General features: G+C 44.3%; 1 long non-coding RNA gene and 1 pseudogene across 1 annotated transcript; one reads left to right on the top strand and one right to left on the bottom strand.

Moving 5' to 3' along the window:
- Positions 1-909: 909 nt before the first annotated feature.
- On the bottom strand, positions 910-1,274 carry LOC118474036 (uncharacterized). The gene is made up of 2 exons (XR_004853802.1): positions 1,205-1,274; positions 910-1,089 (listed from the first exon to the last, which is right to left on the bottom strand). It is a non-coding gene; the product is annotated as an uncharacterized lncRNA (long non-coding RNA).
- A 1,264-nt stretch (positions 1,275-2,538) lies between these two features.
- On the top strand, positions 2,539-3,122 carry LOC118474037 (uncharacterized; annotated as a pseudogene).
- The last annotated feature ends 24,767 nt before the right edge of the window (positions 3,123-27,889 follow it).

Raw genomic sequence — 27,889 nt, 5'->3', positions numbered from 1 at the left:
TGGTATGTTGTGACATAATGACTGAACCAGGACACACTATTCACAATGCCAAAGGTTGAAGACACCTGACAACACATTCACTTATCAATATTTTTCTATACCTAAACCTAAGTTAACAGATCAATAGCTTATGTGGGTGTCTATAAATCACAGCCATACTTTTTCCTTGATAGCACATAGAAACATTTGCTAATCATGTGGGTCATATATAATTCTATTTATAGAAACATAGATATATTTTATCAGAGACACACACACACACACAACAAAAACTTGCCACTTCATCTAAACCAACAGATATTGGAACTCTGGTCCATTTCATGATCAGAAAAATCACAAAGGCACCAAGAATAATCCCTAGACTCCAATTATGGTAATTCACACCTAAGGCAGAACATTTCAAGAACTCAAGCATGGCGATCAACCTGGGCGGTGAGCAACTGGATGGGCAGTGTCATGTCAGCCGTCGTTGCTGATTCGCCCCCGCCTCTAGCGTCGCCAGGGTGGTGTTGTGATAAAAAAACAAAAAAAAATCAATAGAATAATTCGAGAATATATCATTTCATTCATGTGGGAATTTTTTTGAACGCACATGTGCTAATTATTCAATAAAGGAAAGCAAAAGAGTAATCACCTGATGAAGTTCTTCTAGAGCAAGAACTGATGCTTCGAAGAATTTTGCACATGACTCATTAGATGGTGTATGAAGTATTGAAGCCAGTGAGCAACAAAGGCCACAGTTCAGCAATATTCCAAGGTATGACTGATCAGCACAAGTAGACAAAACTTCTCGTACACAAGTTGATTTGCTCAAACTTTTCATAAGGTCACTTTCCTCAAAGACTTGTACTTCCTTATGGCGATCTTGTACTCGATGTAAAACCTCTTTAAACTTCTGATCTTGTCTAGTTCATGACTAAAAATATCATATGACTAATTAGCACAAGTAGACAAAACTTCTCACACACAAGTTGATTTTCTCAAGCTTCTCATAAGGTCACTTTCCTCAAAGACTTTACTTCCTTATGGCGATCTTGTACTCTCTTGATGTAAGGCCTCTGTAAACTTATAATCTTGTCTAGTTCATGGCTAAAATAGGAAACAAAATCAAAACATGCTTAAGTAAAAACACAGGTGAGTCTATGAGGGAAATTAATTATCTAATAATAAAATCATTATAACCAGGCATAATCCTTTAACATACCAGATCCCATAACTTGGACGAGGCTAATCTCACTGCAATCAGAAGCATATATGCACATTTTCCATTCATGAGAAACATATATACAACTGAGTATCAGTATAAAAAAGCCCAACAATACCTCCTTAAGCATTTTAGAGGAGAGGAAAGGGGTACTAACCCCCTACCACATCGGAGAGCTTCACCTTCCTAAAAGGAAAATCAACATCTGCAACATTCTCCTCAGTTACCAGAGATCATTTAATCTTGAAAATAAGCCAACCAAAATAAGTTTGACAATTGACAAGCATATGGTGGTTACCAACACAAGAAAAAGATTTCGAACACATTGCTTGGAATCAGCTTGTGAAAGTTTAGGCAAAAGGCCCACCAATTGGATCAAATTTCTCCTTCGTGATAGTAGAACAAGTAACATCACTACCAGCAACAAACAATGACAATATAATTACCATTTCTAACTACTTTGTGCATTCTCTGTTTGAACATCGATGAGGACCCCAAATATCTGAAGTCATTTGGTCAGTTGCCAATATGTGTCTCACCACTACCTCTTTGATTGACATATAGTGAAGAGAAGTTGCCATTCCGAGGAAATGGTAGAGATGAGTGAAAACTTGTTATTAGCTAGCAGGGTGGTAACCAAAAAACAAGTGCATATGAAAAGGGTATATCAAACAATTGTTTGCCAACTCCAAGTACCTTATCTATTATTTTTTTCCATATGCAAAAGATATGTAACAAGCGACTCAACAAGTTGACTTAGTTGAAGCTCTATAAATCTTGTAAATGTTGTACAGATCAGAGCAACTTCAATGATGGTATGTCTAAAAATTTTGGCATCAAAATACCTCAAAAGTCCTCCTGCTTTAGAGCCCATAATGTTCTACTGATCACAGAACAGACTGAAGCCTAAAGTGGCTTATTGTGCCTGTTATGCCAAAAGTAAATGATAACTAAATGAACCAAACAATGAGTGGCATGCATGTGCGTGTATGTGTGGTTACATGTTTCTTCTCACAGAGGAAAACTACACCATAAATGATAGAACAAAGGAACTGAGGAAGTGGTAAATTGTCAACGAACAAAGCCAGAGCAAGTAAGCAAGTCTGCAATGAGAAACGGTTAGGTGGTCTTTGACGACAGATCTCCGTCTTTGTGCAAACAACGCTAATCATCAGGTTGGGAGCTCAGAATTCAACGAGAAAATACATTAATCATGTACTAAAACTCGTGAATGAAACTGAAACCCTAAACTATTTGCAATATATTACCCTGATGCACGTCGTTACCTGCTGCGAGCAGCGTCCGTCGCCTGCTAGTGGTTGGTGGCGATAGAGATGCCCCTCTTTTTTCAGGCGAGAAGACGACAGCGGAGATCTAGGGCTCACCTTCTGGAGTTGTACTCTACGTCCTATGTATGCGCTGTGGTAGTACGGTTGCTCCACCACCGCCAGTTTGAAGGACTCATGCACTGAGCGTAGGACCAACAAGCGATTGACGATGTGTATGATGTTGACCACCGCACCGGGGGCGCAATGATGGCTCGGCAAGCTGCGACGAGGTCGAGCGGCTCGTCGATGAGCGTGGGGTGCAGGAGGGAGCGGGAGCATGGGGAGGAATACTCTCTTTGCCAAATGCTCATACTTGCATCCTATCGTCGGTCCGTCTCCACCATCGTGCGACAGTTCGCCTTTCATGGCATTGCATGGCTTCTCTCCCTGAGATCTCACCACCGACCCACGCGGGGTGGCGAGCAGCGTCTTGTTGGCCGCACCCTAGGGCTGGTGGAGCCTCCCATCGGCCATCTCCACCATCGCACGACGATTTCACCTTTCCTGGGGTTCACATAGCTTCTCTCCATGAGATCTTGTCACCACTGTTCACAACCGCCGCAACAGGGAGTAGGGGAGCGACGGAATAGAGCTAGGGTTTTGGGGTGGGGCGGGCGACAGCTTCGATGCGGTTGAGGTGCGGAGGGTCATGTGTACGATGCGAAGAGGTGGAGCGTCGTGAGACGGGCGATGAGCGCGGCGGCTGCTGGGCAAGGAGCGAGCACACGAGCGTGGGCAGCGTCCGACGCACGATACAATTAGATGGTCTAGACCGCTGGAAGGCAGAACGGGAAAAGGCAGGCTACCCTTGCAGCCTTAATAAGTAGTAGAGATTAAGTTTGCTTTTGGTCAAATTTATTTGTCTTATCTTTTAATTGTTTTGAATTTAGGGGTCTGATGTGAATTTCGAGCAAAAAACTGAATTTCGGGCCAAAAATTGAATTTCGAGCCCTCATGTGAATTTCGGGCCAAAAATTGAATCTCAGACTTATAATTTCGGGCCGTCCGAAATGAGCCCAGCACGTTTAAGCAATTATGTGTCAAGCCGTGGGCCGAGGGCTAGGCCCGTGGGCTGGCCCGACACGGCCCGAAATTCAAACAATACGGGCCTTTTCGGACTTGGGCCGGGGCCAAGCGGCCTGAATGTACACATATAGCTTCATTAGTCGTGTTGTACCAAGACATATTGGATGAAGTAAACAACAACATCAGTTAGTCAAATAAAAAAATATTATGTGGAGAGCGGAAACAATCAATAAAAAATTTTGAGATCTTTTTGTGGATAGTTTACGTAGGTATTATTGTGAGACGTCACAACGCACGGACAATCGACTAGTACTCCTTAAAGTACGAGTTTCATGCACCAGTTTGAGATATTGTTGGAGATGCTCCGACGGATCTAAACTTTTGTAGGGGTGCCTCCTCTGCCTTAGAGCAACTCCAAAAGAACACTAAAAATTTGTTTGCTAAAACATCTTATTGGGGTTGATGAAAAAATATCCTCGCTAAAAAACAATTTAAATATACATCAGACTGCTAATAATTAATCCCTAATAATTTTGAAACAGGTAGGTCATGGCTTGCCTGTTTGGGCCAGCTCGTTTGCGTCATGGGCTCGTATGTGCTGCAGGTCGGTAGTCATCGTTGTTCATAGCTCCTGTGCATCGCTGCTATCCCAACAGGCTACATCCCTACTAAATAAAACTGAAATTGACCACAAGCTGGCACTGACTGAAACTAACACTAACTGAAAACCAAATGGTCAATTTCAGAAAATATACACTGAAATTGACCACAAGCTGACACCGACTAAAATGAAGTAACCTGAAGTATTCATATCAAATCCCAGGTACTATGCACAAACTGAACATTGTATTGCAATTTGGTAGACATTATCAGTGAGCTTCAGTTCTCAAGGCACAAGTTTCAATTCTGAAAGCGCCTAATGAATTAATGAGCGAGCTGTCATGTATGTATGGATAATAATAAGGACTATGTAAATTTAGCACAAGGTCACATAGACTAAGCAAGAGGGTGGGGAAATTAAAATTGTCACATTCTTGTCTAACCAACTGAACTAAATAGACTAACCAACTAAACTTCATATATAGACTGAGCATCATAGGCTGAGAGATATGAAGCTGAGAAGGAAAAGTTCATCAAGACAACTGTTGCATTTAGGAAGCAGTAATAATTTAATTGCTAGTAAACTCCAGTCATTGACATTGATAACAAACTATAAAAATCTATAACGCTCATTATGCATAATCTCACTGCATAGAGATAGAATGCACAATTACTACCAAGTGCACAAGTAAAGTAACATATGTGGTAAAATTTTAGATGGATTTACCTTGTCTAATGAATCGGACATGAATGGATCAAACAAAGACATAGAACCATTGGACATGAAAGCGAAACATAAACCTCCGTGTTTGGAGACTCACGCAAAACATCAGCGATGCTAATTATGGATTCCTCCTGTGACTCCAATCAGACACAAACACAAGTAGCCACGTTCCTACCCTAAACACCCAATTTCATGCCTTTAGCCGCTAGCTCGAAGGATGAATAGAAAGGCCACGTCGCTGCATCCAAAGGGGGATGAAAATGGATCTGCGATGGCTCTTGCGCGTCCTGGCACTGATGGGCGGAGAGGTCCTTGCAAGGCGCCTCCACTGTCACAGTCTATTTCTCCATATCCGATCGTCTGCATATGAGAAACTCTGCATCCGATGGATTCATGGATTTCACTGGCGCTTTCGGAGCAGCGTCGCGACCAGGCTTCATCTCCCTCCGTCGACGCCGCCTCCGCCTCCTCCACCGCCATTGTACCCTCTCCCATCTCCTCTACCGCTGCCGCTGAAACCTCCCGTGGGCACTGACGCTTCGCGCCTTCCAAGACCAACGATACTGGGTGCGAGCAAACTATTGTGTACCAAACAACTGGGTGCGCGCTCGCGCTCGGGCGATTGGAGAGGATTTGGCGACGCCAATATATGCGGGAGAGAGTCGGGTGGATTCGGGATGCGAATGTTTTGGGGAGAGGATAAAGATACTGTTGGACGGCTCAATAAGATGTTTTTCACCAATAAATGTTTTTAGTATTATTTTAAGGTTTCTCTTGAGTTGCTCACGACCCACTGATAGTTAGAGCATCTCCAAGAAAATATGTAAAAGGTTCCCAAAACCATTTTTGACGGCGAAACACCATCTTCATTAACTCCAACAGTATCTCTTTCTGTCCTCGCAAATTTTGGCGACCCGCAAACCAAGGCTGGCGTTCCGTAGATATGCGCGAGGAAAATACTTCCCCAATCGCCTACGCGCGAATCGTGGAGAGTTCCCGCGTCTTCCTTTTTGGTTTTGTGCAATAAATGGGCTGCAATTTAGGCAAAATGGGCCGGCGATTTCTAAAAGTTGGCCCAGTTCTATTTTTGGTTTTTTATTTTGAGGAAACTGTTGGAGTTACCATTTGTTTTCACCCCTACAAAACGTTCAATATGCCCCCCATATTCAGTTTTTGGAGATTTTTTTTTGCATTTTCTGTTGGAGATGCTCTTACCAGTCCGGGCTCCGACTTATTCCGCGTCGCGTCCTTTGCCTGCGTGGGATTCAGTTCAGGTGCCTTCATATCCACGTAACCGCCTTCCTCATTCTAGTCGTGCTCGGCTTACCGGCTTGTAAAGCCTGCATGTCCGGCCTTTATAATGGCCCACATACCGTAACCGGTTCATGGCAATCGGGAATATTTACCCCCCACACTTGCTTATTATTATCCTCGGTATACTACACCACTCTACTACCACTCCCTTTAATTTCTCGGTATTCTTTATTATTTACGTATAATCCCTCTTCTAATTCCAGAAAATGATTTTCATCGTTACAAATAATATCAGTGTACCGAGCTATGAATAGATCTAAATATTTAATTATGAACAAAGATATATAACCAACGTATATCCGGTGAAAGGTGGATGCAGGACAGGAAAGACGCCGAAGAGGCGGACGGCGAGACGGGAACTGAATGGTTGAGCGCGTAGTACTGGTAGTAGCATTTCATATTCGGCCAGCCTAGGCACGTGGGTTTCCATCCCGGGGACGCGGCCCACTAGGCCCAATTGTGTTGCGGCAACTCTTATGTTTTCGTTCGTGTTCACTGGTGGAAGCCACGCACGACAAATCGTCTTGGTCTTTCCTCGCAGGAGAGAGAGAGAGAGATGGGTGGGAAAGGGAGCTCGCCGACAGGAAGCTCCGACGACCATCTCTATGCCTTTTTTTTTTTCTAGCTACATATCTTATCATACTATCTAGTATATGCTAGATCTAGATATATATGACAGTTGCTATTGTATCTAGATAAAGCTAGAACGATTATAGTTCGAAATAGAGAGAGTACATATGAATATATTTTTAGAAAAAAAAAACATCTACCCAAGTCTAAAACTGCACACAACCACTTTTTACAAGATTTCCAACTAGAATATCGGATAAAGTTGTGTGCCATGCAGAGAGACATTCTCCTGGCTTGTCAAGAAGAAACAAATGATGGGATGAAAGAGATTTGATGGATGAGCACATGTATTAAAAATTTCCTTTTCAGATAGGGGGACTGGAGCCAGGTATCGCTTCCATTTTACACCCTGCAGATTACCGTTTAAAACAGATTCCTAACAGTCCTCTCGGTTAGCATCCAATCTGCTTCAAGCTATAGCTAGGTTGCAACTTGCAACCGTTAGGTGGCTCGTGGCTGCTCCCAAAGCTTGCAAATAAACATTCTTCAGGCTAGAGCATCAAAAAAAAAATCCATTCTCAAGCTAACAAAGCGACTGAAGTGGGACCATCATCACATCGCTGCAGCTTGATCTGAGACATACCATCTCACAAGGCTGACTTGTGGTCCCACGCACCTCACAGGGCTGATTGCATCCATGAGTGCGGGTAAAGTGTCCTACCCACACCCAGCCACAAGATGTGGGTCTTTTCTGCACCAAAGGGAAAGTTGAAGCGGCGACTTTGTTCTTTGCCAAAAGGAAACACTACATGTGTCCTCTTTATTTAGGATCTCCCTTCATCAGCCCGTCATCTCTTTAACTGGTTACCTTTGTGGCATATATGGGGCCCTGGCTGTGGCTCTGCCTCGGTGGAGTTGGCCTTGGATTCCATAGTCTGAAAACCAAAGCAGTGACGCACGGCAACAGGTTGTACTATTGTTGAAGATGGTTGGTCTGTGGAGAGTTGGTTTACGACTGATCTGACAATTGACGCACTCCAGTGCTGATCCTCTCATTCCGGTTCCATCCAGAGGCAACCTAACAAGCCCTTAGGATTTAACTGAAGTGGAAACTCAACAGCTATGTTGGTTCAGGAAGCAGATGAGCGAGCTTGCGCGGTTCTAACCTGCTGCAAGAAATGGACCTAATCAGGTTGTTTAGAAAGGTTCAGAATTAGGGTCATAATATCCACAGCCTGTACTGTGTCCTATATAACCTACCTTCCTGATCAGTGTTTTGGTGCGTTAGGCTATCTTTTGGTGGATGGACTAGCTGGGCTATGTTTTGGTGGGTAATAAGAGCCTCATTTGAGAGGCAATTAGTTGTGTCAAAGAGCCAAAAAGGGAGGGAGGGGGAGAGAGATTGTATAACTTAGCCGATTTTGTCACACAAAAAAGGGAAGGAGTAGAATGCATAACAGAGACTAGACTGTTGAAAAGGAGAAAAGGGTGGCGTTTTTCACCTGCCTGATTGAACACTTCGGCTCTTTGCTTTTATAATTGATCTGGTTTTGGTTACGTGTTCCACTGAATAGTACAAATAGACTGACCTCAACGTGGCTCGAAAGCGAAGATAAGATCGTTTAGATACAAGATCCTATCTGCGAAGCTCGTACAAAGATGTAGCTGAACGTTGCTTGTTTGCGCTATGATGGAGGAATATGATAATGGCGAACAATTGCGGTGGTCAAGATGCGCTGGTACTAGTAGGTCGGGTTGCTGTGACATAAACACATCTGGATGCTGATGAAAAACACATCGATTGCAATGCTCTCCATGATGTTAGTGACTGCTCACTAAACCACCTGTCTCCTCACCAACCAAGGAATCATGATCTCAAGACCTATTAGAGAGGGATGCCGTGCAAAAAAGTGTACATTGTAGGACTGATCTAGAACATGTAGTAGCTGCTGGCTCCTGCAGCAGCATAGCAACTTGCGAATTTTTCAAGCGACAAGAAGGGATACAGCAGCGCATTATTTGTGGCTATACATACTATAATTAACTATATAATAAAATTATATGTTAAAAAAGTCAGAATGATTTATAATTTAGAAACATGGAGGTTCACACGGTGGATTGGTATAACTTTGTTTGGCCGAATTGAAGATTTGGAGCCGTTTTGTGGGGCACAAGGTGGTATGTGTTGCTATGTCATAAGACAAGACCCTCTAGCGGTTGTACTTATGTACTAGACCTGATCATGGGCAACCCGATCCGACCTGATCAATGCGACAAACGGGTACGAACCATAGTTTTTGACCCGCAACACTCCACGGGCCAGGTATAAGCCGTGATATTTGGCCCAAAATCCGACCCAACGCCAAAAAAACTTGACCCATTCCGACGTGTCCAATCGGGAAGCACGAGCCAACCCGACCTTACACTATGCACGAGTCGGACACTGGCGCCGTGCCAAACGACCCACGATCCTACCTTGATCCGACCCAAAGCCGACCCGGTTCGGTATTTGAACAGGTCTATTATGTACATATATAAAGATGTACAGAAGGATAATTTACATAACAACAACACTATTGAGATTAGAGGATGCAGCTCAAAGCTTTTACATGGAAAGTAACAACATTGTTAATATTATAGGATGCAACCCTAGGTCCAATAGAATCAAGGTGCATGGATCTTTGCTACAAATCTTTCCAAATGGTGGACTAGCCAAATAGTCATGATATCGCTCACATGTTGGAGTTGGTGGGCCTCGAACGTAACCAGATGTGCGAACATGTCTTAGAGGAAGAGTGGTTCGACCTTGGCCGTCATGGAGATGATGAATGGGTCGTATTCATACAGGAGCCCCACCAGAAGATAGTCGAGAACCTCCTCATCGCGTAAAGGAGTGGCGATGACAAGCTCGATGGCGAGTGATAGTCGCCTAGAGGGGGGGTGAATAGGGCGAAACTGAAATTTACAAATATAAACACAACTACAAGCCGGGGTTAGCGTTAGTAATAAGAAATGAGTCCGCGAGAGAGGGCGCAAAACAAATCCCAAGCGAATAAGCAAGTGAGACACGGAGATTTGTTTTACCGAGGTTCGGTTCTTGCAAACCTACTCCCCGTTGAGGAGGCCACAAAGGCCGGGTCTCTCTCAACCCTTCCCTCTCTCAAACGATCCACGGATCGAGTGAGCTTTCTCTTCTCAATCACTTGGAACACAAAGTTCCTACAAGGACCACCACAAGTTTGGTGTCTCTTGCCTCAATTACAAGTGAGTTTGATTGCAAAGAAAAGATCAAGAAAGTAGAAAGCAATCCAAGCGTAAGAGCTCGAAAGAACACAAGCAAATCACTCTCTCTAGTCACTATGGCGTTGTGTGGAATTTGGAGAGGATTTGATCTCTTTGGTGTGTCTAGAATTGAATGCTAGAGCTCTTGTAGTAGTTGGGAAGTGGAAAACTTGGATGCAATGAATGGTGGGGTGGCTGGGTTATTTATAGCCCCAACCACCAAAAGTGGCCGTTGGGAGGCTGTCTGCTCGATGGCGCACCGGACAGTCCGGTGCCCCCTGCCACGTCATCAATGCCGTTGGATTCAGACCGTTGGAGCTTCTGACTTGTGGACCCGCCAGGGTGTCCGGTGCACACCGGACAGGTACTGTTGGCTGTCCGGTGTGCCAGCATGGGCGATTCTGACTCCTGCGCACGTTGTGCGCGCATTAAATGCTACAGCAGGTAGCCGTTGGCGCGAAGTAGTCGTTGCTCTGGAGTCGCACCGGACAGTCCGGTGCACACCGGACAGTCCGGTGAATTATAGTGGACGAGCCGTTGGAGTTTCCCGACGCTGGCGAGTTCCTGAGGCCGACCTCCCTTGGCGCACCGGACACTGTCCGGTGTACACCGGACAGTCCGGTGAATTATAGCCGAGTCGCCTCTGGAAATTCCCGAAGGTAGCGAGTTTGAGTCTGAGTCCCCCTGGTGCACCGGACATGTCCGGTGGCACACCGGACAGTCCGGTGCGCCAGACCAGGGGTGCCTTTGGTTGCCCCTTTGCTCCTTTGTTGAATCCAAAACTTGGTCTTTTTATTGGCTGAGTGTGAACCTTTTACACCTGTATAATCTATACACTTGGGCAAACTAGTTAGTCCAAAGATTTGTGTTGGCAATTCAACCACCAAAATTATATAGGAACTAGGTGTAAGCCTAATTCCCTTTCAATCTCCCCTTTTTGGTGATTGATGCCAACACAAGCCAAAGCAAATATAGAAGTGCATAATTGAACTAGTTTGCATAATGTAAGTGTGAAGGTTGCTTGGAATTTGAGCCAATATAAATACTTACAAGATATGCATGGATTGTTTCTTTCATTTTTAACATTTTGGACCACTTTTGCACCACATGTTTTGTTTTTGCAAATTCTTTTGTAAATCTATTTCAAAGATCTTTTGCAAATAGTCAAAGGTAAACGAATAAGAGTTTGCAAAGCATTTTCAAGATTTGAAATTTTCTCCCCCTGTTTCAAATGCTTTTCCTTTGACTTAACAAAACTCCCCCTAAATTTAGATCCACCTCTTAGTGTTCAAGAGGGTTTTGATATATCATTTTTGAAATACTACTTTCTCCCCCTTATTGAACAAAATAGAATACCAATTGAAAATACTCTTTGAAAAATTAAGTTTTTGAAATTGGTGGTGGTGCGGTCCTTTTGCTTTGGGCTCATACTTTCTCCCCCTTTGGCATGAATCGCCAAAAACGGAGTCATTAGAGCCCATTAAGTACTATCTTCCCCTTTGGTCATAATTAAATGAGTTAAGATTATACCAAAGACGAAGTCCGGTCCTTTGCTTTGGGCTCTTACTCTCTCCCCCAAAGACAAGGTCCTTTTCTTGGAGCGATGGCGAAGGATGAGTTACGGAGTGGAAGCCTTTGTCTTCGCCGAAGACTCCAATTTCCTTTCAATACACCTATGACTTGGTTTGAGATGCACTTGAAAAACATATTAGTCATAGCATATGAAAGAGATATGATCACAGGTATATAAATGAGCTATATGTGCAAGTTAGCAAAAGAAATTTCTAGAATCAAGAATATTGAGCTCATGCCTAAGTTTGGTAAAAGATTGTTCATCAAGTGGCTTGGTAAAGATATCGGCTAATTGATCTTTAGTGTTAATATAAGAAATCTCGATATCTCCCTTTTGTTGGTGATCCCTAAGAAAATGATACCGAATGGCTATGTGCTTAGTGCGGCTATGCTCGACGGGATTGTCTGCCATTTTGATTGCACTCTCATTATCACATAGCAAGGGGACTTTGGTTAATTTGTAACCGTAGTCCCGCAGGGTTTGCCTCATCCAAAGCAATTGCGCGCAACAATGACCTGCGGCAATGTACTCGGCTTCGGCGGTGGAAAGAGCAACCGAATTTTGCTTCTTTGAAGCCCAAGACACCAAGGATCTTCCCAAGAACTGGCAAGTCCCCGATGTGCTCTTCCTATTAATCTTGCATCCCGCCCAATCGGCATCCGAATAACCAATCAAATCAAATGTGGGATTCCTTAGGGTCGGATTGGAATCTTGCACATATGCAAACGGAAAGCATAATGTCCGGTCGAGATGCACATAAATAAAGCAATGAACCAATCATCGACCGGTATACCTTTTGATCCACGGACTTACCTCCCGTGTCGAGGTCGAGATGCCCATTTGTTCCCATGGGAGTCTTGATGGGCTTGGCATCCTTCATTCCAAACTTGCTTAAAATGTCTTGAGTATACTTCGTTTGGCAAATGAAGGTGCCCTCTTGGAGTTGCTTGACTTGAAATCCTAGAAAATACTTCAACTCCCCCATCATAGACATCTCGAATTTCTGTGTCATGATCCTACTAAATTCCTCACAAGTAGATTCGTTAGTAGACCCAAATATGATATCATCAACATAAATTTGGCATACAAACAAATCATTGTCAGGAGTTTTAGTGAAGAGTGTAGGATCGGCCTTGCCGACTTTGAAGCCATTAGCAATAAGGAAATCTCTAAGGCATTCATACCATGCTCTTGGGGCTTGCTTGAGCCCATAAAGCGCCTTAGAGAGCTTATAGACATGGTTAGGATACTCACTATCTTCAAAGCCGGGAGGTTGCTCAACATAGACCTCTTCCTTGATTGGTCCGTTGAGGAAGGCACTTTTCACGTCCATTTGATAAAGCTTAAAGCCATGGTAAGTAGCATAGGCCAATAATATGCGAATTGACTCAAGCCTAGCTACGGGTGCGTAGGTTTCACCGAAATCCAAACCTTCGACTTGTGAGTACCCTTTGGCCACGAGTCGAGCTTTGTTCCTTGTCACCACACCATGCTCGTCTTGCTTGTTGCGGAAGACCCATTTGGTTCCTACAACATTTTGGTTAGGACGTGGAACTAAATGCCATACCTCATTCCTCGTGAAATTGTTGAGCTCCTCTTGCATCACCATCACCCAATCCGCATCTTGGAGTGCTTCCTCTACCCTGTGTGGCTCAATAGAGGAAACAAAGGAGTAATGTTCACAAAAATGTGCAACCCGAGATCGAGTAGTTACCCCCTTATGAATGTCGCCGAGGATGGTGTCGACGGGGGTGATCTCGTTGGATTGCTTGGTGGACTCTTGGGTGTGGCGGTCTTTGCTCTTCATCCTCCTTGTCTTGATCATTTGCATCTCCCCCTTGATCATTGCCGTCATCTTGAGGTGGCTCATCTTCTTGATCTTCTTGTTCAATATCTTGAGCCTCATCCTCATTTTGAGTTGGTGGAGATGCTTGAGTGGAGGAGGATGGTTGATCTTGTGTATGTGGAGGCTCTTCGGATTCCTTAGGACACACATCCCCAATGGACATGTTCCTTAGCGCTATGCATGGAGCCTGTTCTTCACCTATCTCATCAAGATCAACTTGCTCTACTTGAGAGCCGTTAGTCTCATCAAACACAACGTCACAAGAGACTTCAACTAGTCCAGTGGACTTGTTAAAGACTCTATATGCCCTTGTGTTTGAGTCATAACCAAGTAAAAAGCCTTCTACAGTCTTAGGAGCAAATTTAGATTTTCTACCCCTTTTAACAAGAATAAAACATTTGCTACCAAAGACTCTAAAATAAGAAATATTGGGCTTTTTACCGGTTAGGAGTTCATATGATGTCTTCTTGAGGATTCAGTGAAGATATAACCGGTTGATGGCGTAGCAAGCGGTGTTGACCGCCTCGGCCCAAAACCGATCTGAAGTCTTGTACTCATCAAGCATGGTCCTTGCCATGTCCAATAGAGTTCGATTCTTCCTCTCCACTACACCATTTTGTTGTGGCGTGTAGGGAGAAGAGAACTCATGCTTGATGCCCTCTTCCTCAAGGAAGCCTTCAATTTGAGAATTCTTGAACTCCGTCCCGTTGTCGCTTCTTATTTTCTTGATCCTTAAGCCAAACTCATTTTGAGCTCGTCTCAAGAATCCCTTTAAAGTCTCTTGGGTTTGAGATTTTTCCTGTAAAAAGAATACCCAAGTGAAGCGAGAATAATCATCCACAATAACTAGACAGTACTTACTCCCGCCGATGCTTATGTAAGCAATCGGGCCAAATAGGTCCATGTGTAGGAGCTCCAGTGGCCTGTCGGTCGTCATGATGTTTTTGTGTGGATGATGGGCACCAACTTGCTTCCCTGCTTGGCATGCGCTACAAATCCTGTCTTTCTCAAAATGAACATTTGTTAATCCTAAAATGTGCTCTCCCTTTAAAAGCTTATGAAGATTCTTCATCCCAACATGGGCTAGTCGGCGGTGCCAGAGCCAACCCATGTTAGTCTTAGCAATCAAGCAAGTGTCGAGTTCAGCTCTATCAAAATCCACCAAGTATAGCTGACCCTCTAACATTCCTTTGAATGCTATTGAATCATCACTTCTTCTAAAGACAGTAACACCTACATCAGTAAATAGACAGTTGTAGCCCATTTGACATAATTGAGAAACGGAAAGCAAATTGTAATCTAATGAATCAACAAGAAAAACATTGGAAATAGTATGGTCAGGTGATATAGCAATTTTACCCAATCCTTTGACCAAACCTTGATTTCCATCCCCGAATGTGATAGCTCGTTGGGGATCTTGGTTTTTCTCATATGAGGAGAACATCTTTTTCTCCCCTGTCATGTGGTTTGTGCATCCGCTGTCGAGTATCCAACTTGAGCCCCCGGATGCATAAACCTACAAAACAATTTTAGTTCTTGACTTTAGGTACCCAAACGGTTTTGGGTCCTTTGGCATTAGACACAAGAACTTTGAGTACCCAAACACAAGTCTTGGAACCCTTGTGTTTGCCCCCAACAAACTTGGCAACTACCTTGCCGGATTTGCTAGTAAGCACATAAGAAGCATCAAAAGTTTTAAATGAAATAACATGATCATTTGATGCATTAGGAGTTTTCTTTCTAGGCAATTTGGCACGGATTGGTTGCCTAGAGCTAGATGTCTCACCCTTATACATAAAAGCATGATTAGGGCCAGAGTGAGACTTCCTAGAATGAATTTTCCTAATTTTGCTCTCAGGATAGCCGGCAGGGTACAAAATGTAGCCCTCGTTATCCTGAGGCATGGGAGCCTTGCCCTTAACAAAGTTAGACAAGTTCTTAGGCGGGGCACTATTTTTGACATTGTCTCCCCTTTGGAAGCCAATGCCATCCTTAATGCCAGGGCGTCTCCCATTATAAAGCATGCTACGAGCAAATTTAAACTTCTCATTTTCTAAGTTGTGCTCGGCAATTTTAGCATCTAGTTTTGCTATATGATCATTTTGTTGTTTAATTAAAGACATGTGATCATGAATAGCATTAACATTAATATCTCTACATCTATCACAAATAGACACATGCTCAGTAGTAGATGTAGAGGGTTTGCAAGAATTAAGTTCAACGATCTTAGCATGTAATATATCATTTTTATCTCTAAGATCGGAAATAGTGACATTGCAAACATCAAAATCTTTAGCCTTAGCAATCAAATTATCATTTTCTACTCTAAGGTTAGCAAGAGAAATGTTTAATTCTTCAATCCTAGCAAGCAAGTCATCATTATTATCTCTAGGATTGGGAATTGAAACATTACAAACATGAGAATCAACCTTAGCATTTAAACTAGCATTTTCATGTCTAAGGTTGTCAATCATCTCATGGCAAGTGCTTAGCTCACTAGATAATTTTTCACATTTCTCTATTTCTAGAGCATAAGCCTTTTTAACCTTAACATGTTTCTTGTTTTCTTTAATTAGACAATCCTCTTGGGAATCCAAAAGATCATCCTTTTCATGAATAGCACTGACTAATTCATTTAATTTTTCCTTTTGAGCTATGTTAAGGTTGGCAAAAAGGGAACGCAAACTATCCTCCTCATCACTAGCATTATCATCACTAGAAGATTCATATTTAGTGGAGGAGTTAGATTTAACCTTTTTCTTTTTGCCGTCCTTTGCCATGAGGCACTTGTGGCCGACGTTGGGGAAGAGAAGTCCTTTGGTGACGGCGATGTTGGCGGCGTTCTCGTCGTCGGAGGAGTCGCTTGAGCTTTCGTCGGAATCCCATTCCCGACAAACATGGGCATCGCCGCCCTTCTTCTTGTAGTACCTTTTCTTCTCCTTTCTTCTCCCCTTCTTGTCGTCGCCTCGGTCACTGTCACTAGATATGGGACATTTAGCAATAAAATGACCGGGCTTACCACATTTGTAGCAAACCTTCTTGGAGTGGGACTTGTAGTCTTTCCCCCTACTTTGTTTGAGGATTTGGCGGAAGCTCTTGATGACGAGCGCCATTTCCTCATTGTCAAGCTTGGAGGCGTCAATTGGTTGTCTACTTGGTGTAGATTCCTCCTTCTTCTCCTCCGTTGCTTTGAATGCAACGGGTTGGGCTTCGGATGTGGTGGCCTCATCAAGCTCGTTGATCTTCCTCGAGCCTTCGATCATGCACTCAAAACTCACAAAATTCCCGATAACTTCCTCGGGGGTCATTTTAGTATATCTAGGATTACCACGGATTAATTGAACTTGAGTAGGGTTAAGGAAAATAAGAGATCTTAGAATAACCTTAACCATCTCGTGGTCATCCCACTTTACGCTCCCGAGGTTGCGCACTTGATTCACCAAGGTCTTGAGCCGGTTGTACATGTGTTGTGGCTCCTCCCCTTTGCGAAGCCGGAACCGACCGAGCTCCCCCTCGATCGTTTCCCGCTTGGTGATCTTGGTGAGCTCGTCTCCCTCGTGCGCGGTTTTGAGCACATCCCAAATCTCCTTGGCGCTCTTCAACCCTTGTACTTTGTTATACTCCTCTCTACTTAGAGAGGCGAGGAGTATTGTTGTTGCTTGAGAGTTGAAGTGCTCGATTTGGGCCACCTCATCCTCATCATAGTCCTCATCCCCTACTGACGGTACCTGTGCACCAAACTCAACCACATCCCATATACTTTTGTGGAGCGAGGTTAGATGAAATCGCATTAAATCGCTCCACCTAGCGTAATCTTCACCATCAAAGGTTGGTGGTTTGCCTAATGGGACGGAAAGTAAAGGTGTATGTTTGGAAATGCGAGGGTATCGTAGGGGGATCTTACTATACTTCTTGCGCTCTTGGCGCTTAGAAGTGACGGAGGGCTGAAAGTCGCCTAGAGGGGGGGGTGAATAGGGCGAAACTGAAATTTACAAATATAAACACAACTACAAGCCGGGTTAGCGTTAGTAATAAAGAAACGAGTCCGGGAGAGAGGGCGCAAAACAAATCCCAAGCGAATAAGCAAGTGAGACACGAAGATTTGTTTTACCGAGGTTCGGTTCTTGCAAACCTACTCCCCGTTGAGGAGGCCACAAAGGCCGGGTCTCTTTCAACCCTTCCCTCTCTCAAACGATCCACGGATCGAGTGAGCTTTCTTTTCTCAATCACTTGGAACACAAAGTTCCCACAAGGACCACCACAAGTTTGGTGTCTCTTGCCTCAATTACAAGTGAGTTTGATCGCAATGAAGGAATCAAGAAAGCACGATTAAAAAGCCAAGCAACAAGAGCGACAAGTAACACACGCATCACTTCCTCTCTCAAGTCACTAATCACTAATGATCTCTTTTCTCAATTGTGAAACTTGGAGAGGTGGAGGCTTTGAATGTGTCTTGGAATGGAGTGCTAGCTCTTGTATTGAATGTTGAAGGTTGGAATGCTTGGATGAAGTGAATGGAGGTGGTTGGGGTTGTATTTATAGCCACCAACCACTTCCTAGCCGTTGGGCCATTCTGCCGAGCGCGGACGGTCCGCCCTCCTGGTGCGGACGGTCCGCCCCTGTAGATCAACGGCTGAAAATGCAACGGTCAGCAGTAACGGCTATATCAACGGCTATATTGCATTTAATGCGTCGTCAGATGTCAGACAGAGCCAGTTGCGGACGGTCCGGTCGTGCACCCCGGACGGTCCGCGAGGCCCCCTATAATTCATTTCTCCGAACCCGTTACCTTCGGGTTTTTCGGTTTCTTACCGACCGGACGGTCCGCGCCTAAGGCCGGACGGTCCGCGCGAGGGCTCGGACGGTCTTTGCTTTTCCTTCGGACAGTCCGTAATGGAAACTTGTATTTTTGCATTGGTTCTGTCCGAGAGTCATTCTAGTGTTGCGGACGGTCCGCCGCAAGGGCCCGGACGGTCCGCGCTTGGCCTGTTTTTCCAAAAAGCTTCTCCTGTCCGGAATAATCTACGGTATTCCGGACAGTCGATTTAGCATAGTTATAGATGAACTTTTGGCACCTGTAAAACATATAATCTAGAGCAAACTAGTTAGTCCAATTGTTTGTGTTGGGCGATTCAACCACCAAAACTATTTAGGAACTAGGTGTAAGCCTAATTCCCTTTCAATCTCCCCCTTTTTGGTGATTGATGCCAACACAAACCAAAGCAAATATGGAAGTGCATAATTGAACTAGTTTGCATAATATAAGTGCAAAGGTTGCTTGGAATTTAGCCAATATAAATACTTGCAAGATATGCATGGATTGTTTCTTTCTTATATAACATTTTGGACCACGCTTGCACCACATGTTTTGTTTTTGCAAACTCTTTTGTAAATCCTTTTCAAAGTTCTTTTGCAAATAGTCAAAGGCAAATGAATAAGATTTTGAGAAGCATTTTCAAGATTTGAAATTTTCTCCCCCTGTTTCAAATGCTTTTCCTTTAACTAAACAAAACTCCCCCTAAATGAGATCCTCCTCTTAGTGTTCAAGAGGGTTTTTGATATGTCATTTTGAAATACTACTTTCTCCCCCTTTTGAACACAATAGGATATCAATTGAAAAATATTCAACACTTAAGTTTTTGAAATTGGTGGTGGTGCGGTCCTTTTGCTTTGGGCTCTTACTTTCTCCCCCTTTGGCATGAATCGCCAAAAACGGAAGCATTAGAGCCCTCGAAGTGTTTCCTTCCCCTTGGGTCATAAATAAATGAGTTAAGATTATACCAAAGACGAAGTCCTTTTGCTTGGTGCTCATGATTTCTTCCCCTAGAATGGAGAGTTGCTTGGAGCGACGGCGAAGGATGAGTTACGTAGTGGAAGCCTTTGTCTTCGCCGAAGACTCTAATTCCCTTTCAATACACCTATGACTTGGTTTGAAATGGACTTGAAAACACATTAGTCATAGCATATGAAAGAGATACGATCAAAGGTATACAAATGAGCTATGGGTGCAAGTTAACAAAAGAAATTCCTAGAATCAAGAATATTTAGCTCATGCCTAAGTTTGTTAAAAGATTGTTCATCAAGAGGCTTGGTAAAGATATCGGCTAATTGATCTTTAGTATTAATGTATGAAATCTCGATATCTCCCTTTTGTTGGTGATCCCTAAGAAAATGATACCGAATGGCTATGTGCTTAGTGCGGCTATGCTCGACGGGATTGTCGGCCATTTTGATTGCACTCTCATTATCACATAGTAAAGGGACTTTGGTTAATTTGTAACCGTAGTCCCGCAGGGTTTGCCTCATCCAAAGCAATTGCGCGCAACAATGACCTGCGGCAATGTACTCGGCTTCGGCGGTGGAAAGAGCAACCGAATTTTGCTTCTTTGAAGCCCAAGACACCAAGGATCTTCCCAAGAACTGGCAAGTCCCTGATGTGCTCTTCCTATTGATTTTACACCCCGCCCAATCGGCATCCGAATATCCAATCAAATCAAATGTGGATCCCCTAGGATACCAAAGCCCAAACTTAGGAGTATAAGCCAAATATCTCAAGATTCGTTTTACGGCCGTAAGGTGTGATTCCTTAGGGTCGGATTGGAATCTTGCACACATGCAAACGGAAAGCATAATGTCCGGTCGAGATGCACATAAATAAAGCAATGAACCAATCATTGACCGGTATACCTTTTGATCCACGGACTTACCTCCCGTGTCGAGGTCGAGATGCCCATTAGTTCCCATGGGTGTCTTGATGGGTTTGGCATCCTTCATCCCAAACTTAGCAAGAATGTCTTGAATGTACTTCGTTTGGCTAATGAAGGTGCCCTCTTGGAGTTGCTTGACTTGGAATCCTAGAAAATACTTCAACTCCCCCATCATCGACATCTCGAATTTCTGTGTCATGATCCTACTAAACTCTTCACATGTAGACTCGTTAGTAGACCCAAATATAATATCATCAACATAAATTTGGCATACAAACAAGTCATTTTCAAGAGTTTTAGTAAAGAGTGTAGGATCGGCCTTGCCAACTTTGAAGCCATTAGCAATAAGGAAATCTCTTAGGCATTCATACCATGCTCTTGGGGCTTGCTTGAGCCATAAAGCGCCTTAGAGAGCCTATAGACATGATTAGGATACTCACTGTCTTCAAAGCCGGGAGGTTGCTCAACATAGACCTCTTCCTTGATTGGTCCGTTGAGGAAGGCACTTTTCACGTCCATTTGATAGAGCTTAAAGCCATGGTAAGTAGCATAGGCCAATAATATGCGAATTGACTCAAGCCTAGCTACGGGTGCATAGGTTTCACCAAAATCCAAACCTTCGACTTGTGAATACCCTTTGGCCACGAGTCGAGCTTTGTTCCTTGTCACCACACCATGCTCATCTTGCTTGTTGCGGAAGACCCATTTGGTTCCTACAACATTTTGGTTAGGACGTGGAACTAAATGCCATACCTCGTTCCTCGTGAAATTGTTGAGCTCCTCTTGCATCGCCACCACCCAATCCGAATCTTGGAGAGCTTCCTCTACCCTGTGTGGCTCAATGGAGGAAACAAAAGAGTAATGTTCACAAAAATGAGCAACCCGAGATCGAGTAGTTACCCCCTTATGAATGTCGCCGAGGATGGTGTCGACGGGGTGATCTCGTTGGATTGCTTGGTGGACTCTTGGGTGTGGCGGTCTTGGTTCTTCCTCATCCTCCTTTTCTTGATCATTTGTATCTCCCCCTTGATCATTGCTATCATCTTGAGGTGGCTCGTCTTCTTGATTTTGCTCTTCATCATTTTGAGCCTCATCCTCATTTTGAGTTGGTGGAGATGCTTGCATGGAGGGGGATGGTTGATCTTGTGTACTTGGAGGCTCTTCGGATTCCTTAGGACACACATCCCCGATGGACATGTTCCTTAGCGCGATGCATGGAGCCTGTTCTTCACCTATCTCATCAAAATCAACTTGCTCTACTTGAGAGCCGTTAGTTTCATCAAACACAACGTCACAAGAGACTTCAACTAGTCCAGTGGACTTGTTAAAGACCCTATATGCCCTTGTGTTTGAATCATAACCAAGTAAAAAGCCTTCTACAGTTTTAGGAGCAAATTTAGATTTTCTACCTCTTTTAATAAGAATGAAGCATTTGCTACCAAACACTCTAAAATATGAAATGTTGGGCCTTTTACCGGTTAGGAGTTCATATGATGTCTTCTTGAGGATTCGGTGAAGATATAACCGGTTGATGGCGTAGCAGGCGGTGTTGACCGCTTCGGCCCAAAACTGGTCCGGTGTCTTGTATTCATCAAGCATGGTTCTTGCCATGTCCAATAGAGTTCGATTCTTCCTCTCCACTACACCGTTTTGTTGTGGCGTGTAGGGAGAAGAGAACTCATGCTTGATGCCCTCCTCCTCAAGGAAGCTTTCAATTTGAGAGTTCTTGAACTCCGTCCCATTGTCGCTTCTTATTTTCTTGATCCTTAAGCCGAACTCATTTTGAGCTCGTCTCAAGAATCCCTTTAAGGTCTCTTGGGTTTGAGATTTTTCCTGTAAAAAGAATACCCAAGTGAAGCGAGAATAATCATCCACAATTACGAGACAATACTTACTACCGCCGATGCTTATGTAAGCGATCGGGCCGAACAAATCCATGTGTAGGAGCTCCAGTGGCCTGTCAGTAGTCATTATGTTCTTGTGTGGATGATGAGTGCCAACTTGCTTCCCTGCTTGACATGCGCTACAAATCCTGTCTTTCTCAAAATGAACATTTGTTAGTCCTAAAATGTGTTCTCCCTTTAGAAGCTTGTGAAGATTCTTCATTCCAACATGGGCTAGTCGGCGGTGCCAAAGCCAACCCAAGTTAGTCTTAGCAACTAAGCAAGTGTCGAGTTCAGCTCTTTCAAAATCTACCAAGTATAGCTGACCCTCTAACACTCCCTTAAAAGCTATTGAATCGTCACTTCTTCTAAAGACAGTAACACCAGTATCAGTAAAAAGACAGTTGTAGCCCATTTTACATAATTGGGATACGGAAAGCAAATTGTAATCTAAAGAATCTACAAGAAAAACATTGGAAATAGTATGGTCAGGTGATATAGCAATTTTACCCAAACCTTTGACCAAACCTTCATTTCCATCCCCGAATGTGATAGCTCGTTGGGGATCTTGGTTTTTCTCATATGAGGAGAACATCTTTTTCTCCCCTGTCATATGGTTTGTGCACCCACTGTCGAGTATCCAACTTGAGCCCCCGGATGCATAAACCTACAAAACAAGTTTAGTTCTTTGTTTTAGGTACCCAAACGGTTTTGGGTCCTTTGGCATTAGATACAAGAACTTTGGGTACCCAAACACAAGTCTTGGAACCCTTGTGCTTGCCCCCAACAAATTTGGCAACTACCTTGCCGGATTTGCTAGTAAGCACATAAGATGCATCAAAAGTTTTAAATGAAATGGCATGATCATTTGATGCATTAGGAGTTTTCTTTCTAGGCAACTTGGCACGGGTTGGTTGCCTAGAGCTAGATGTCTCACCCTTATACATAAAAGCATGGTTAGGGCCAGAGTGAGACTTCCTAGAGTGAATTCTCCTAATTTTGCTCTCGGGATAACCGGCAGGGTACAAAATGTAACCCTCGTTATCCTGAGGCATGGGAGCCTTGCCCTTAACAAAGTTAGACAAATTTTTAGGTGGGGCATTAATTTTGACATTGTCTCCCCTTTGAAAGCCAATGCCGTCCTTAATGCCCGGGCGTCTCCCATTATAGAGCATGCTTCTAGCCAATTTAAATTTTTCATTTTCTAAGTCATGCTCTCTAATTTTAGCATTAAGTTGTGCTATGTGATCATTTTGTTTTTTAATTAAGGCAAGGTGATCATGGATAGCATCAACATTAACATCTCTACATCTAGTGCAAATGGACATATGCTCAATAGTAGATGTAGAGGGTTTGCAAGACTTTAATTCAATAACCTTAGCATGCAACAAATCATTCTTAGTTCTAAGGTCAGAAATAGTAGTATTGCAAACATCAAAATCCTTAGCCTTAGCAATTAATTTCTCATTCTCATTTCTAAGGCTAGCGATGGAAGCATTCAATTCATCAATCCTAGCAAGCAAGTCAACATCATCATTTCTAGGATCAATGCAAACATGAGAATCAACCTTAGCCAACAAATTAGCATTTTCATTTCTAAGGTTGTCTAAAATCTCATGGCAAGTGCTTAGCTCACTAGATAATTTTTCACATTTTTCTCTTTCTAGAGCATAAGCATTTTTAACCTTAACATGTTTCTTGTTTTCCTTGATTAGGAAGTCCTCTTGGGAGTCCAAGAGATCGTCCTTTTCATGGATAGCACTAATTAGCTCATTTAATTTTTCTTTTTGTTCCATGTTAAGGTTGGCAAAAAGAATACGCAAGTTATCCTCCTCATTTTTATCATCCTCATCACTAGATGTTTCATATTTAGTGGAGGACTTTGATTTTACCTTCTTTTTGCCGTCCTTGGCCATGAGGCACTTGTGGCCGACGTTGGGGAAGAGGAGGCCTTTGGTGACGGCGATGTTGGCGGCGTCCTCGTCGTCGGAGGAGTCGCTTGAGCTTTCGTCGGAGTCCCACTCCCGACAAACATGGGCATCGCCGCCCTTCTTCTTGTAGTACTTCTTCTTCTCCTTCCTTTTGCCCCTCTTGTCGTTGTCCCTGTCACTGTCACTTGATAATGGACATTTAGCAATAAAGTGACCGGGCTTACCACATTTGTAGCAAACCTTCTTGGAACGAGATTTGTAGTCCTTCCCCTTCCGTTGCTTGAGGATTTGCCGGAAGCTTTTGATGATTAGGGCCATCTCCTCGTTGTCGAGCTTGGAGGCGTCAATTGGTTGTCTACTTGGTGTAGACTCCTCCTTCTTCTCCTCCGTTGCCTTGAAGGCCACGGGTTGCGCCTCGGATGTGGAAGGCTCATCAAGCTCGTTGATCTTCTTGGAGCCCTTAATCATGCATTCAAAACTAACAAAATTCCCGATGACTTCCTCGGGGGTCATTTGTGTATATCTAGGATTGCCACGAATTAATTGTACTTGAGTAGGGTTAAGGAAAATAAGGGCTCTCAGAATAACCTTAACCACTTCGTGGTCATCCCATTTTGTGCTCCCGAGGTTGCGCACTTGGTTCACCAAGGTCTTGAGCCGGTTGTACATGTCTTGTGGCTCCTCCCCTTGGCGAAGACGGAAGCGACCGAGCTCCCCCTCGATCGTTTCCCGCTTGGTGATCTTGGTGAGTTCATCACCCTCATGCGCCGTCTTGAGTAGGTCCCAAATCTCCTTGGCGTTCTTCAACCCTTGTATTTTGTTGTATTCCTCCTTGCTTAAAGAGGCAAGGAGAATGGTTGTGGCTTGGGAGTTGAAGTGCTCGATTTGGGCCACTTCGTCCGTGTCGTAGTCCTCATCCCCTACGGATGGTACCTGTACACCATACTCAACAACATCCCATAATCTTTTGTGGAGAGAGATTAGATGAAATTGCATTAAATTACTCCACATAGCATAATCTTCACCATTAAAAGTTGGTGGTTTGCCTAATGGGACGGAAAGTAAAGGTGTATGTTTAGGAACGCGAGGGTAGCGTAGGGGGATCTTACTATACTTCTTACGCTCTTGGCGTTTAGAAGTGACGGACGCCGCGTCGGAGCCGGAGGTGGAGGTCGATGAAGTGTCGGTCTCGTAGAAGACCACCTTCCTCATCCTTTTGTGCTTGTCCCCACTCCGATGCGGCTTGTGAGAAGATTTTTCCTTCTTCTCCTTATGGTGAGAAGAGGAAGATCTTTTCTCCTTCCGCTTGGAGAATTTCTTCTTCTTCTCTCTTCTCTTGGTGCGGGACTCTTCTGATGAAGATGAAGTGCTCCCTTGGCTTGTAGTGGGCTTGTCGTCGCCGGTCTCCATCTCCTTCTTGGCGTGATCTCCCGACATCACTTCGAGCGGTTAGGCTCTAATGAAGCACCGGGCTCCGATACCAATTGAAAGTCGCCTAGAGGGGGGGGTGAATAGGGCGAAACTGAAATTTACAAATATAAACACAACTACAAGCCGGGTTAGCGTTAGTAATAAAGAAACGAGTCCGGGAGAGAGGGCGCAAAACAAATCCCAAGCGAATAAGCAAGTGAGACACGAAGATTTGTTTTACCGAGGTTCGGTTCTTGCAAACCTACTCCCCGTTGAGGAGGCCACAAAGGCCGGGTCTCTTTCAACCCTTCCCTCTCTCAAACGATCCACGGATCGAGTGAGCTTTCTTTTCTTAATCACTTGGAACACAAAGTTCCCACAAGGACCACCACAAGTTTGGTGTCTCTTGCCTCAATTACAAGTGAGTTTGATCGCAATGAAGGAATCAAGAAAGCACGATTAAAAAGCCAAGCAACAAGAGCGACAAGTAACACACGCATCACTTCCTCTCTCAAGTCACTAATCACTAATGATCTCTTTTCTCAATTGTGAAACTTGGAGAGGTGGAGGCTTTGAATGTGTCTTGGAATGGAGTGCTAGCTCTTGTATTGAATGTTGAAGGTTGGAATGCTTGGATGAAGTGAATGGAGGTGGTTGGGGTTGTATTTATAGCCACCAACCACTTCCTAGCCGTTGGGCCATTCTGCCGAGCGCGGACGGTCCGCCCTCCTGGTGCGGACGGTCCGCCCCTGTAGATCAACGGCTGAAAATGCAACGGTCAGCAGTAACGGCTATATCAACGGCTATATTGCATTTAATGCGTCGTCAGATGTCAGACAGAGCCAGTTGCGGACGGTCCGGTCGTGCACCCCGGACGGTCCGCGAGGCCCCCTATAATTCATTTCTCCGAACCCGTTACCTTCGGGTTTTTTCGGTTTCTTACCGACCGGACGGTCCGCGCCTAAGGCCGGACGGTCCGCGCGAGGGCTCGGACGGTCTTTGCTTTTCCTTCGGACAGTCCGTAATGGAAACTTGTATTTTTGCATTGGTTCTGTCCGAGAGTCATTCTAGTGTTGCGGACGGTCCGCCGCAAGGGCCCGGACGGTCCGCGCTTGGCCTGTTTTTCCAAAAAGCTTCTCCTGTCCGGAATAATCTACGGTATTCCGGACAGTCGATTTAGCATAGTTATAGATGAACTTTTGGCACCTGTAAAACATATAATCTAGAGCAAACTAGTTAGTCCAATTGTTTGTGTTGGGCGATTCAACCACCAAAACTATTTAGGAACTAGGTGTAAGCCTAATTCCCTTTCAAGGGCGCATCGGAGTCGGAGGTCGATGTTGATGAAGTATCGGTCTCGTAGTAGACCACCTTCCTCATCCTCTTGTGCTTGTCGCCTTTCCGACGCGGCTTGTGGGAAGAAGATTTTTCCTTCTTCTCTTTGTGGTGAGAAGAGGAAGATCTTTTCTCCTTCCGTTTGGAGGAGTCCTTCTTCTTCTCCTTCCTCTTGGTGCGGGACTCTTCCGATGAAGTGCTCACGTGGCTTGTAGTGGGCTTTTCGCCGGTCTCCATCTCCTTCTTGGCGTGATCTCCCGACATCACTTCGAGCGGTTAGGCTCTAATGAAGCACCGGGCTCTGATACCAATTGATAGTCGCCTAGAGGGGGGGTGAATAGGGCGAAACTGAAATTTACAAATATAAACACAACTACAAGCCGGGGTTAGCGTTAGTAATAAGAAATGAGTCCGCGAGAGAGGGCGCAAAACAAATCCCAAGCGAATAAGCAAGTGAGACACGGAGATTTGTTTTACCGAGGTTCGGTTCTTGCAAACCTACTCCCCGTTGAGGAGGCCACAAAGGCCGGGTCTCTCTCAACCCTTCCCTCTCTCAAACGATCCACGGATCGAGTGAGCTTTCTCTTCTCAATCACTTGGAACACAAAGTTCCTACAAGGACCACCACAAGTTTGGTGTCTCTTGCCTCAATTACAAGTGAGTTTGATTGCAAAGAAAAGATCAAGAAAGTAGAAAGCAATCCAAGCGTAAGAGCTCGAAAGAACACAAGCAAATCACTCTCTCTAGTCACTATGGCGTTGTGTGGAATTTGGAGAGGATTTGATCTCTTTGGTGTGTCTAGAATTGAATGCTAGAGCTCTTGTAGTAGTTGGGAAGTGGAAAACTTGGATGCAATGAATGGTGGGGTGGTTGGGGTATTTATAGCCCCAACCACCAAAAGTGGCCGTTGGGAGGCTGTCTGCTTGATGGCGCACCGGACAGTTGCCCCCTGCCACGTCATCAATGCCGTTGGATTCAGACCGTTGGAGCTTCTGACTTGTGGACCCGCCAGGGTGTCCGGTGCACACCGGACATGTACTGTTGGCTGTCCGGTGTGCCAGCATGGGCGATTCTGACTCCTGCGCACGCTGTGCGCGCATTAAATGCTACAGCAGGTAGCCGTTGGCGCGAAGTAGCCGTTGCTCTGGAGTCGCAC

This window comes from Zea mays, unplaced genomic scaffold (assembly GCF_902167145.1).
Source record: "Zea mays cultivar B73 unplaced genomic scaffold, Zm-B73-REFERENCE-NAM-5.0 scaffold_196, whole genome shotgun sequence".
NCBI lineage: Eukaryota > Viridiplantae > Streptophyta > Magnoliopsida > Poales > Poaceae > Zea > Zea mays.
This window is presented reverse-complemented; position numbering and strand designations above follow the sequence as displayed.